This window comes from Hypanus sabinus, chromosome 11 (assembly GCF_030144855.1).
Source record: "Hypanus sabinus isolate sHypSab1 chromosome 11, sHypSab1.hap1, whole genome shotgun sequence".
Lineage (NCBI taxonomy): Eukaryota > Metazoa > Chordata > Chondrichthyes > Myliobatiformes > Dasyatidae > Hypanus > Hypanus sabinus.
This window is the reverse complement of record NC_082716.1, coordinates 22,988,094-23,002,149: the sequence shown is the minus strand read 5'-3', so window position 1 is coordinate 23,002,149 and position 14,056 is coordinate 22,988,094. Positions and strand designations below refer to the sequence as shown.

General features: G+C 43.9%; 1 protein-coding gene across 7 annotated transcripts in view; it reads right to left on the bottom strand.

Moving 5' to 3' along the window:
* The window catches only part of LOC132401765 (choline transporter-like protein 3), a 160,696-nt gene that overhangs the window by 56,187 nt on the left and 90,453 nt on the right, over positions 1–14,056 (bottom strand). The gene's annotated exons all lie outside the window — the stretch shown is intronic.

Genomic DNA, 14,056 nt, shown 5'->3' with positions numbered 1-14,056 from the left:
CTAGAAGAGATTTGAAAGAAATGTAAAGTACACTGAATTCAGATCTCCCAACAACTGCATTTGAAAATGAGACAAAATAGCAAATGTAAAACAAAGTATTTCAAAAATTGATAAGGACACTCAGCTGCAGTTGAAGGTACTTCAGCAGGCGTGAACTCATTTAAATTCCAAATACAAGTATTTACCATTCGCAGCATGGGAAAAAGGAGAGAGTTGCTAGAAAGCATAGCAATCTATTTGCTGTATTTTCCAATATTTTGCAGTAGACAAGCTCGCTCATATTAATAGTGAATATCTCTGACTGAGTTAAGCAAACCCCTACAGCACTTGGAAAGCAAGTCGTTTCTTGTGAAGCACATAGGAGCGCCCGAGAAGCAGCTAAAGGCTTTTCATGCAGAATGTGTGGATTCAATGAATACGTCAAAATTGGCAACTGACAGACCTTTTCATAACAGTTCTTTACACAGCAGAAACCCTGACAACTGTTAGGCTGTTCGGCTTCTTTAGCTTTGAACATAGACTATGGACGTATGAGACGCTTGGAGAGAGTAGGAGAAAGATTTGATGGTGGGGGATCGGTGAAGAATACAAATAAATGGGTTATTTGCCGGTTAGGAAGTTGCTTTCATTGTTGGAGCCCCAGCTGCTCACCATCTGTATCAGTGACATGGTTGAGGGAACCAAGTGTAATCTATTCAAATATGTAGATGACACAAAGCTACACGGTATGGGGAGGAGATATTGACAGGCGAAGTGAATCAGAAAAGATGCGGCCAAGGTGTATAAAATCACAAGGGGTGATAGAGTGCACAGTCTTCCCCAGGGCTGGGCATTTAAGAACTAGTGAGTAAAGGTTTAAGGGTGAGAGGGGCAGCACAGTAGCGTAGTTGTTAGCACAACGCTTTACAGTACAGGTGACCCGGGTTCAATTCCCACTGCTGCCTGTAAGGAGTTTGTACGTTCTCCCTGTGACAGTGTGGGTTTCCTCCGGGTGCTCTGGTTTCCTCCCACAGTCCAAAGACCTACTGGTTGGTAGGCTAATTGGTCATTGTAAATTGTCCCATGAGTAGGCTAGGGTTAAAATGGAGTACTGCTGGGCAGTGAGGCTCGAAGGGCCTATTCTGTGCTGTATCTCAATAAATAAATAAAATAGGAACCTGAGGTGCAACATTTTTCACCAAGAGGATTGTCAGCTTCTAGAACAAGCTGCCAGAAAAAGTGGGTACATTAACTTCAGTTCAAAGGCACTTCGACAGGTACATGGATAGCAGAAGTTTAGAGCAGGGGTTCCCAACCTTTTCGATGCCATGGACCAACATGGATCCCGGGCCAGGACGCCCTGGTCTGGACAGACATGGGCCAAACACTGGCAACTGGGATTAGCTAAGAAGCTCTGCAGATGCTGGCAATCCGAGCAACACACATGAAATGCTGGAGGAACTCAGCCCTGCCGAAGGGCTTCGGCCCCAATCGTCGACTGTGCTCTTTTCCTAGACGCTGCCTGGCCTGCTGAGTTCCTCCAGCATTAGCTGTGAAGGGAATCTTTGTCGGCGTGGACCAGTTGAGCCAAAGGCCTTTTTACATGCTGTATGACTATATTGAAAATATGGATCATCCATTTTGATGGAAGACAGAGAAATGTGGGTTATTTTATTTTACGATATAGCGCAGAGTGGTCCGTTTCAAGTCACGTCACCTCAGCAAGCCCCGACAAACCCGATTAACCCTAACCTAATCATGGGACAATTTACAATGACCAATTAACCTACCTGGTATGTTGCTGGACTGTGAGAAGAAATCAAAGCATCCAGGGAAAACCCACATATTCCACGGGTATAGGAGCTGCGTATTCTGTGTTGTGTGTTTATTATGTGTATTATAGTAACTCGGCACATTAGTGGGGGCGTGGTCAAAGCAAAGGGGATAAATTATTGTATGCAGTCATGCTTATTTCAGGGCAGTTTGTAGCTTGGGACCACTGAAGTCTTATCTTTGCTGACTGCCGAGATAACACTCAATAATGCTTAATTGTATGTTTGCTGATTGCTAATAAGACATAGGAGCAGAAAAAAGGGTCAGAATAGGGAATGAAGGATCAGAATAAGGAACTTGACTCTGGGGTTATTCCTCGGAGCTGTGGGCGTGTCAGGCAAGTATAACAACTCCATCCGGGGTTGCAGGCAGGTGGCAATTGTTTTGATTTTGGATCGATTTTGCCACTATAATGGGGAAGATGTACAGACCCCTTACTGACAGCGCTGGAACTGAATTGCGCACACCTGAACGCCACGAGCCGTAATAGTGTCACACTAACCGCTAGGCTACCGAAGCACCCAAACCGTTAGGAGCGGGTAATCTTTAAAAAATTGAAGAATTTAAAAATGTTGATGTTTAACAGAGATCCAGACTCTGTTCTGAGAATCGCTGGAAGTTAATATGCAGGTGAAGCACATAGCTAGGAAGGCAAATGGTATTATGGCCTTTGGGATTTGAGTGGAACAGGAAAGACATCTTACACCAATTAAACAAGACTCTGATGCGACCATATCTGGAACACTGTGTGCTGGTTTGGTCCTCCTTTTGAAGGATCTACTTGCAGTAGAGGGAGTACACAAGGTTCACCGGATTGATTCTTGGAACGGTGGGTGAGAAGCATTTTCTTCACCAAGAGAGCAGCAAAAGAGGCTGCAGAGATAGCATCAGTATATTCAAGGCAGAGATTAATAGAGGAGGGAGGTGTGCCATTATGTGTGCATGTAACAAAGAACTTCAGTTCTCAGTGCGCAACGCTGGAGGCGAACTGGAGGTGACATCAGTGAATTGGGAGCACACACTAAAGTGTGGAGCTGGAAGCCATCATGACTGTTAATAAATGTGCTGGCATTTGAAAACCCACGCAAAGGTTGTCTTTTATCAAGGACAAATATAACATGGTGTTTGAAGTTGGCGTGAAATCTAAATACAAAGCGTAACTGAATATCTGTTACACACATTGAGCAAGTCCAGAGAGTTTGAAGATTTGAGAGGCTCACTAGTTAGAGGCAAAATATTTTGTGATCCCAGACAACATTCTCAAAGAAAACTTGTTCTGTGAAAAAGGCTTAACATTAGAAAGGCTGTGCATATGTGTAGGGCAGCCGAGACCACATGATCTCAAGCTGAAGAGCTGCAGAGAGCAAAAGCAGGGCATGCTAGGAAAATAGAGGGGCAGAGCGCAAGGCATTTCCCAAAGCCACAGCAAAGAGGGAGGCTCAGACAGCAAATGTAGCAGATATGGAGGAAGGCACCTCCCAAAGAAGTGTCCTGCTTATGAAAAGTCTAATTAATTACATGTAGGAAGAGGAATCATTTTGCAAAGTTCTGCAAGAGAAAGGTGCAGATGGTTGCTGAGGAAGAGGATGAAGTTTTTGTAGATTCTCTATAGACTGGTAAAACAGAATGGATTGTTCCAGTGACTGTGAATGAGACAGTAATTCCATTCAAGTCTGACACCGGAGCCCAGGTGAATCTGTTGTCTATGGATGATCACAAGACTCACAAAATAAAGAGCAAGGTTCACCCAGTGAAGTTAAAAGTGACGGGCTATACTGGAGGGAACGTTCCAGTATGGGGAGGGGGCGGGAGCTATATTGTGACCTTCAAGCATAAGGGGCAGCACTTAAATGCACAGCTACTGATTGTTGAAAAAAGAATACAGCCAATATTAGGTCTGACTAAATGTGAAAGGCTCAACCTGTGGAAAGAGTTTCCGCAGTGGCTTCACAGACTAAAGATAACCACAGTTCGCTTACGGAAGAGAATGCAGATGACTTTGAGGGGCTCGGATGCCTAACTGGTGTATGCAAAATTCATGTAGATGAAACAGTTTCTCCTGTTGTCCATGCATGCAGTAAAGTTCTGTCTGCACTTAGATACAAACTCAAACAAGAACTAGCATGCATGGAACGGATAAAAGGCACACAGAAAATTAAAGAACCGACAGATTGGGTGAGCTCTCTTGTCATTGTGCAAAAGAAAACTGGAGCATTTTGGATCAGTCTAGACCCAAGGGATCTCAATATAGTCTTCAACAGAGAACATTTTAAACTGCCGACACGGGAGGAGATCATGTCCCAGTTTGCAGGTGCCGAGTGATTCAGCAAGCTTGACACGACATCTAGGTTTTGGCAGATGAAGCAAGGTTGATACTATGTACTTTTAACACACCATAGGGAAGATATCACTTTCTTCAGGTACCATATGGAATCCTGTCCATACCAGAAGTCTACCATAAAACCATCCACATGATCTTTTGAGGGCATAACTGATGATTACAGACCAGTGGAACTGACCGTGCATGATGAGAAATCATTAGAAAGACTGGTCCTGTTTCAGCTCTGGACCATCGTAAATCCATCACTGCACCCCCTGCAGTTTGCTTACCAACCACGTATTGGAGTCAAGGATGACATTATCTTCCTGCTTCAACAGGCTTACACCCATCTGGATGAGCCAGGCAGCACTGTGAAAATCATTTTCTTTGATTTCTCAAGTGCTTTAGCTCATGGAGAGGCAGGCTGCTACTCCACTAATGTCCTGGATTACAGACTACCTGTCCAGACGGCCACAGTATGTGTATCAGTCACAGAGGATAGCAGCACAGGGTCACCCAGGGACTGTCCTGGCCCCCTTCCTGTTCACCGTCTACACTTTGGACCTCAGATACAACTTGGATTCCTGCCACCTGCAGAAGTTTTTGGACGATTCAGCAGGGGTCAAGAGGCTGAGTACAGAAGATGCTGGACAACTTGGTTGAATGGTGTGGGCTGTATCACCTGCAGCTCAACATCACTAAGACAAAGGAGTTGGTGGTGGACTTTAGCAAGGTGAGAACACCCGGCATTCCCATTTCCATCAAGGGAATGGATGTGTAAGTCGTCCGTGATTACAAATACTTGGGAACTGACCCGGGCAATAAACTGGACTGGACTAAAAATACTGGGGCTCTGATCAAGAAGGGACAGAGCTGACTGTACTCCCTGAGGAAGCTCTGGTCATTCTACGTCTGCAGTACTGTGCTGCAGATGTTCTACAACTCAGTGGTGGCCAGCATTCTGTCCTAAGCTGTGGTCTGCTGGGGCAGCAGGGGGAGAGCAGCTGATGCCAAGAAGATCGATCACCTCATCGGGAAGACTGGTTCTGTTCTGAGGGGTGGAACTGGATTCCCTGCTGGTTGTGTCTGAGAGGAGGGTGCTGGAGAAGCTACCAGGCATTATGGACAATCCCTCTCACCTCCTCCATGCCATACTGGACAAACAGAGGATCAGCTTTTAGTAACAGACTGATTCCACTGAGGTGCACACTAAACGTCACAGGAGATCCTCTCTCCCTGTGGCTAGAAGACTCTATAACTCCTCCTCATTAACACAAGTTCATTGCATATCTGTATTTTGCACTATTACTTTCTCATACATGTTTTGTATTCTTTTTGTACCTCAATGCTTACATTTGGTATTTTAAAGTATATATTTCTGACTGAGCAACCTTGCAACAATAATTTACTTCGAGATAAATAAAGTTTTATCTTATCTTATGATGGATGACATCATTGTTTGGGGATCCACCAAGGATGAACATGATGCATGACTGTGACAAGTGCTTGACATGACATGGAATGTCAATTTGAAATTAAGTACCGAGAAATGTGAGTTTGGTGTTAAGACACCGACTTTTATGGGAGATGTCATATCAGAAGAGGGAGTGAAGCCTGACCCAAGAAAGACATCAGCCATTGAGAACATGGAGAGGCCCCAAAGTAGAGATGAGACGTTTCCTGGGGAGGGTGATGTACCTGGCCATGTTCATCCCTCAACTATCTACTGTGTCAGCACCACTTAGGTCACTCGCTGAGCAGCAAAATGAGTTGATTTGGTCTCATGACAAGAAAAGTGTTTCCAGAGGCTGAAGAGGAATCTAACTGAAGAGTCCATGCTGAAGTTTTATGATCTGGAAAGGTGTACTAGAACCTTGGCTGATGTGTCCTGGCACAGCCTTGGAGCAGTACTACTACAGCAGGATGATGACACGTGGCATTGGGGCTTTAACATGTACAGAAGCCAATTACGCACAGATAGAGAAAGAGTTTCTTGCCAGCATATATATGCATGCAAACGTTTCCATCAGTATATCTATGGACAAGCTTCGAAGTGCAGACAGACCATAAACCACTAGTCTCAATTATGTCCAAACCACTGAACGCCTGTCCCACGATGATACAGCAGAGGTTGACAAGGCTGCAGAAATATGACGTGAAGATGATCTACATACCAGGAAAATATACGCCTGCTGCTAATCGGTTCTCTCGATCAGTCAACAGGAAAGAAAAGAGTGACCAAGAGATTTACACTGATTTACAGGCCTAGGTTCACATGATTGTAACCTCTATTCCTGTATTTCCCAATAGAACAGAGAAGGTTAGGGCAGCAGCAGGGACAGATAAAACAATTAAAGTACTCAAAGAGACAATACAGAAAGGATAACCAGCAGCTAAGAACAATGGCCCAATGTGCTTTCTGGAGTACTGGGCAGGCAGAGCTGAACTGTCAACAGTGGAAGATACGATCTTTTGTGGGAAAAGGTTTGTGATACACAGGGAAATGCTCCAGATTCATGAAGGGCATCTTGGTGAGAAGTGTAAACAAAGAGCTCGTGAAGTGATGTTCTGGCCAAGAATGAACCAGGACATCAGCCAGACCATGCTTCATGTGAAATATGCCTTACCTCCAGACCGAAGTGGCAGGTAGAACCACTTACACCACACCTGTACCAGACAGGCTGCACGTCAAAATTAGAGTGGATTTGCTTGATTGTAATGGGTGTTGTAACAGAATACTTTTCCCATTTACCCCGAAGGTAGAACAATGCAATCGACATCCAGCAAAGTGGTCATCACCTTCCTGAAAGCTGTGTTCGCGAGGCCTGCAGTTCCACATGAAGTGAGATCAGACAATTTTCGAGCTGTGAATTTGAGTCCTTTGCCAATGATTGGGGGGTTTCAACATACAGCTTCAAGCTCACTTCATGCAAAATCTAATGGCCTAGCAGAGTCAAGGTAGGGAAGGGCCTCATGATAGAGATGAACAAGAGGACTTCCACAAAAGTCTGATGTTTACAGAAGTGCAGAACAGCCTTTCATCAGCCCAAACTCTGATGGGACGATACATACACACTAACCTTCCGGTCCACGAAAACCGATTGACACCTAAAGGAGCACACAAGGTCAAACTGGCTAAGGAAAAAGGGAAAGAAAAACAGAAACGGTATCATGACAAGTCTGTGAAAGGCCTACCAGTCCCGAAATCTGGAGATCAAGTGTGAATCCAAGATCATGATCCTGGCACAAAGTCCACATAAGAATATCTGCAAGAGAAAGTTGCTCCACATTCCTACCAGATTCAGATGGAATGCGGAACATCTTAGAGAAGGAACTGAGTGGATCGATAAACCGCAAGCTCCAACTCAGAGCTGTGATGCATCTGTACACCAAAGGGGCCAGCAGATGTGAAAATGAGTTCTCAAAGACACATATTAACACAGAAAGTGAAAGCCATACATTTGCAGAGGCAAAAAGTAAAACAAAAAGAGACTGACTGAGAGTTGTTGAGTGAATGTTCTGCATTTGCTTATTACGATTGAAGTTAATGTAAATATCTTTGTTGAAAAGCTTGACTGTGTTTTGCAGGTTTATGAGGACATGCTTGTTTTCTCTAAAAGGGGAATATGTGTTATTATGTACGCAACTCAGAACTGGAAGTGATGTTGGTGAACTGGCAGCATGCACTCAAGTGCTAAAGCCATCATGACTGTTAATAAATGTGCTAGTGTTTGAAAACCCACGCAAAGTTAGTCTTCTATTAAGAAAAAACATAATAGAGGGAGAGGCAGGGAGGAAGACACAGGGAGGGGAGGGAGTGAGAGGGGAGAGAGTATTAAAGAGAGGAGGAGATAGAAAGACAAAGATAGTGTACAAACAAGTGACATGGGGCAGATTGAAATAATGTGGTCAACTTTGCAAGATGGATTGAGAGGAGAGAGAACTGATGTTTATTTTACTTCCATTCATGCTCAATTATATTGAAAATAAGTCCAATGAAATTAGGCATGAACAGAATTAAAATGATCAGGTTAAGGTTTGAAATTGCTGGCAGTTCTAACACATCAGTTTATAGTAATTTTTCTAACGTGCTGGAAGAATCCTTCCTATGCATCTGTTAACATCAGCACTTAGGGATTCTACCAGGCTGCACAAGAGTGCCACCTGGTGGACTCGGGCAGAGACCACTGTTACTAAAGCCATTTTTCAGTGCTAACACAGTCACTTGCCTGAGTTATCAAATGTGGAGGGAATGGGAATGCCTTTTAGTTACAGTCAGTATGCAACACAAATCCAAACTTCCTTAGAATTACAGCTACAACTAGCAATAACAATGGTGCTCCTCAAAGATGTGTGCTTAGCCCATTGCTTTACTCCTTCTATGTGCTCAAACACCATCTATAACTTTGCTGATGACACGACTATTGTTTGCAGAATTTCCGATGGTGACAAGAAAGCATACAGGAGTGAGATAGATCAGCTGGTTGAGAGGAGTTGCAATAACAACCTTGCACCCAACGTCAGTAAGACCGAGGAACTGATTGTGGAAGGGGAAGCTGGGGGAACACACACCAGTCCTCATTGATGGATCGGAAATGGACAGCGCGAGCAGTTTCAAGTTCCTGGGTGTCAACATGTATGAAGACCTATCCTGGGTCCAACAAAGAAGGCAGGACAGCAGCAAGGTTTCATTAGGAGTTTGAGGAGACTCGATATGTCACGCACACTTCTGCAGGTTGCATCGCTGTCTGGCGTTGTGGCTGTAGGATGGCTGGAGCTGGGAGCTGAATGTACAAGGTTACACATTGTAAAGGATGGACAGGAAGGTAGGCAGAGGGGCTCTGCTGGGAAAGAATGGCATCCAATCATTAGAAAGATGTGACATAAGATCGGAAAATGCTGAAACCTTGTTGGTTGAGTTAGGAAACCGCACAGGTAAAAGGGCCCTGATGGCAGTTATATTCAGACCTGAAAATATTGATGTGGACTATAGATTACAATGGGAAATAAAAAAGGGCAATGTTATGACAGTCATGGGAGATTTCAACATGCAGGTAAATTAGGAAAATCAGATTGGTAATGGATCTCAGGACAGTGAATTTGTTGAACGGCTACAAGATGGATTTTTAGAGCAGTTTGTCATTGAGCCTTCTAGGGGATTATACTGGATTGGGTGTTATGTAATGAACTAGAGGCAATTAGGGAGCTTAAGGTAAAAGAACCCTAAGGAGGCAATACGATTAGGTTCAACTTGAAATTTGATAGGGGGAAAGTGAAGTCTGACATAACAGTATATCAGTGGGGGAAAAGAAATGACAGTGGTACGAGAGAGGAGTTGGCCAAGGTAAATTGGAAGGAGATGCTGGCAGGGATGACATCAGAGCAGTGATGGCCTGAGTTTCTGGGAAAAATGAGGAAGGTGCAGGATAGATGTGTTCCAAAAATAAAGAAATACTCAAATGGCAAAATAGTACAAGATTGCTATTGTAACACCACTCAGCTGGCTGATCTATCTTGCTCTCATATGCCTTCTTGTTACCATTGGAAATTCTGCAAACAATAGTTGTGTCATCAGCAAATTTATAAATTTGAGCTATGCCTAGACACACATAGCGAGAGTAGAACAGTGGCCTAAGCGCGCATCCTTGAGGTGCACCAGTATTATTGCTAGTTGTAGCTACAACTCTAAGGAAGTTTGGGTTTGTGTTGCATACTGACTGTAACTAAAAGGCATTCCCATTCCCTTCATTTTTGATAACTCATGCAAATGAGTTGTGTTAGCACTGAAAAATGTCCCTGGAGCTTCTGCATCTGTTTTAAATGGACACCCCTCTATCCTGAGGCAGCGCCCTTTTGTCCTAGACTCCACCACCATGGGAAACATCCTTTCCACAATTACTCTGTCTAGGCCTTTCAACATTTGAAAGGTTTCAATGAGATCCCTTTCATTCTTCTAAACTCCAGTGAGTACAGAGCCTGGGCCATCAAACGTTCCTCATATGAAAACCCTTTCATTCCCAGAATCATCCTTGTGAACCTCCTCTCCAATGCCAGCAGATCTTTTCTTAGATGAGGAGCCTCTCTGTCAAAACGCCTCAGGATCTTCTCCAATTCAATTAAGTCACCTCTCACACTTTTAAGCTCCAATAAATAACATCCAACTTTTCCTCATAAGACAAGCCACCCATTTCAAACATTAGTAGGCATTCTCTGAACTGCTTTGAATTCATTAATATTCTTTTTAAAATAAGAAAACCAATACCATGCTCAATACTATACATGTGGTCTCTCCAGCGGCCCGTATAAATAAACACAGAAGTGTAGTGGTTAGCGCTACACTTTACAGCCCCAGCTGTAAGATTGGGATGGTATGCCCACTGTTGTCTGTAGGAGATTGTATTTTCTTCCCAGAACCATACAAGTTTCCTTCCAGTGTTCCGGTTTCCTCCCACACTCTGAAGATGTTGAAGTTAGGGTTCGTATATTTTGTGGGCATGCTATGTTGGCCCCTGGTGCATGGCGATACATACGGGCTACTTGCTGTACACCCTTGACACAAACAACATATTTCACCGTAATTTTTGATGTACTTGTGACAAAGTTAATCTTTATCTTTAACCACAACTTACCTACTTTCATATTCAGTACCAACAAGCCAGAAACTGTTAATTTTCCTGATTACCAGCACATTAATTGTTTTCAGATGATGCACTAGGGCTCTGAATCTCAGAAATGTAAACCAGATAATATGCTTTTTTTTTGCCAAAATAGACTTGCATTGAAAACCCTCACACTATGCTTCGCAAGACATTTATCAAATAAGATTTGCAACTGAATCAGGGAAAGTAACACATCCCTGGACACACTAGGTCACAGTCAAAGTCAAGTTCATTGTCATGTGTACAAGAATGCAAATGCGCAGATGCAATGAAAAACCTACCTGCAACAGCATCATGGGTACATTTCTTTTTGATGGGAGTCATTAATTGGAGTATTGAGCAGATGCAACAGGAGTGCCCCTGTGCAAGTCCGACAAATAGCTTTTAAAAACAGTCTCTACAAAAGAGAGGTACTGCCTAGTGGAGTGGTCATCGTGGGAGCAGTAATCGTCGGAGTAGTCTTGAGTCAGAATGGTAAGGCAGTGACTCAATAAGGCTTCTGTGAGAACAGGCGGAGGCTAGGTTAGTTAATTCCTTATTTCTTATTTAACTCCAGAGAGAATAGGGGGTATGTCTACAGAGCCAGTGTTCTGTTCTGGGCGTCGGATGTGGGATTTCTAGGAGACTACGGTCTTGTGGCGACCCATTTCCTGGCACATCCGAACCGACTCACAATTAGATAGCCTACGGGGGTTTGCGAGCACAGAGCTTTGGAGCCTCTGCGCCATGGGGGGGCAGGTTGAGGGAGGCTTAAAAGTGAGGCTGAAGATTTCGAATAAAGTTTTTTCCTTCGACTGCAGTTACCGACTCCGTGTCGTAATTTTAGCGCTGCGTGTAGCACACCGCTGGAAATCTCACCATTAGCGACATCCACACCAGGTTCATTGAGATGCAGCTCCTTAGAGACTGTGTTAGTGAACTGGAGATGCAGCTCGATGACCTTTGGCTTGTAGGGAAAGTGAGGCAATGATAGACAGGAACTACAGGCAGGTAGTCACCCCAAGGCTACATGAGAGAGATAAATGGGTGACTACCAGGAGAGCGAAGGGGGAACGTCAGATAGTGGAGAGCACCCCTGTGGCCGTCCCCCTCAATAATAAGTACTCCATTTTGAGCACTGTTGGGGGGGGGGGGGGATGACCTACCTAGGAGAAGCAACAGTGGCCATGCCCCTGGCACAGAGTTTGGTCCTGTGGCTCAGATGGGTAGGGAACTGAAGAGGATGGCAGCAGTAATTATGGACTCTGTAGTCAGGGGAACAGATAGGCGATTCTATGGACATGAAAAGGAAACACAGAAGGTAGTTTGCCTGCCAGGTACCGGGGTTCGAGATGTTCTGGATGCGTCCACAATATCCTGACAAGAGAGGGTGAGCAGTCAGAAGTCGTGGTACATATTGGTACAAATGACATGGGAAGGAAAAGGGAGGAGGTCCTGAAAAAAGAATACAGGGAGTTAGGAAGGAAGCCGAGGAGCAGGACTTCAAAGACAGTAATCTCAGGATTGCTGCCTGTGTCATACGACAGTGGGGATAGGAATAGAATGACGTAGCAGATAAATGTGTGGCTGAAGAATTGGAGCAGGGGCAGGAATTCAGATTTCTGGATACTTGGGACTTCTTCTGGGGCAGGTGGGATCTGTACAAAAGGGACAGGCTGCACTTGAATCCAAGCGGAACCAATATTCTTGTGGGCAGATTTACTAGAGCTGTTGGGGGTGGTTTAACCTAATATGGCAAGGGGATGGGAACCAGTATGATAGAGCTGAGGATGAGTCAGCAGGTTTACAAGTAGCTGATGGATGTAACATGAATGTAAGGAAGGCCAAGCCAATGATTGGGTACAAATGCAGACAGAGCAAAGAGTTAAATGATATGCTTTGTACTGAAAGGACAGGCAGGAAGGCATAGGTGGTGGTGTGGCTCTGTTAGGAGATGGAATTACATCTTTAGAAAGAGGTCACATAGGGTCAAAGAATGTTGAATCTCTGGGTGGAGTTAAGAAACTGCAAGGGTGAAAAAAACATTATGAGAATCATATATAGGCCTCCAAATAGTAGCCAAGATATTGAGGCAAGATTGCAAATGGAACTTGAAAAGGCAAGTAATAAGGGCAATGACAGAATTGTAATAGGGGACTTCAATGTGCAAGGGGATTGGGAAAATCAGGTTGCTGTTGGGTCACAAGAGACAGAACTTATTGAATGCCTATGACATGGCTTTTTAGAGCAGCTTGTGCTCGAGCCTATTTGGGGAAAAGCTATCATAGATTAGGTGTAATAACCCAGGTCTTATTAGGGGGTTTAATGTAAAGGAGGCAGCGATCATAAAATGAGTGAATTCATTCTGCAGTTTGAGAGGGAGAAGCGTAAGTCCCACGTATCAGTATTGCAATGGAATAAAGGGAATTACAGAGGCGTGAGAGAGGAGCTTGTCCAGGTGGACTGGATAAGGATACTGGTGGGAGAGCAGAGATGTCTGAAGTTTCTGGGAATATTTCACAAGGATATATATGTCCCACAGAGGAAGAAGTTCTCAAATGGCAGGGCTAGGCAACCGTGGCTGACAAAGGAAGTTAAGGACTGCATAAAAGCCAAGAAAAGGGTATCCGAGGTAACAAAAGTAGTGGGAAGTTGGATGATTGGGATGCTTTTCAAATCCAACAAAAGGCAACTAAAAAATCTATAATAAGTAAAAAGATGAAAGATGATGGGAGACTAGCGAATAATATAAAGCAGGATACCAACTTTTTTTTCAGTTGTATAATGAGTAAAAGGGAGGTGAGAATAGATATTGGACCACTGCAAAATGATGCTGGTGAGGTAGTAATGGGTAGGGGACAAGGAAATGGCATTTAAACTTAATGGATACTTTGCATCTGTCTTCTCTGTAGATGACACTAGCAGTGTGCCAGAGGTCTGTGAGTGTCATTGCTATCACAAACAAAAAAGTGCTAGGCAAACTCAGAGGTCTTAAGGTGGATAAGTCACCTGGACCAGATGGACTACATCAGAGTCCAGAGAGAGGATGCTGAAGTGATAATGGATCTTTCAAGAATCACTTGATTCTGGCATGGTCCTGAAGGCCTAGAAGACTGCAAATATTACTTCACTCATTAAGAAGGGAGGAAAGCAAAAGAAAGGAAATTATAGGCCAGTTAGCCTAACCTCAGTGGTTGGGAAAGTGTTGGAGTCTACTATTAAGGATGAGGTTTCAAGGTACTTGGAGAGTAATGATAAAATAAGTCAAAGTCAGCATGGTTTCTAT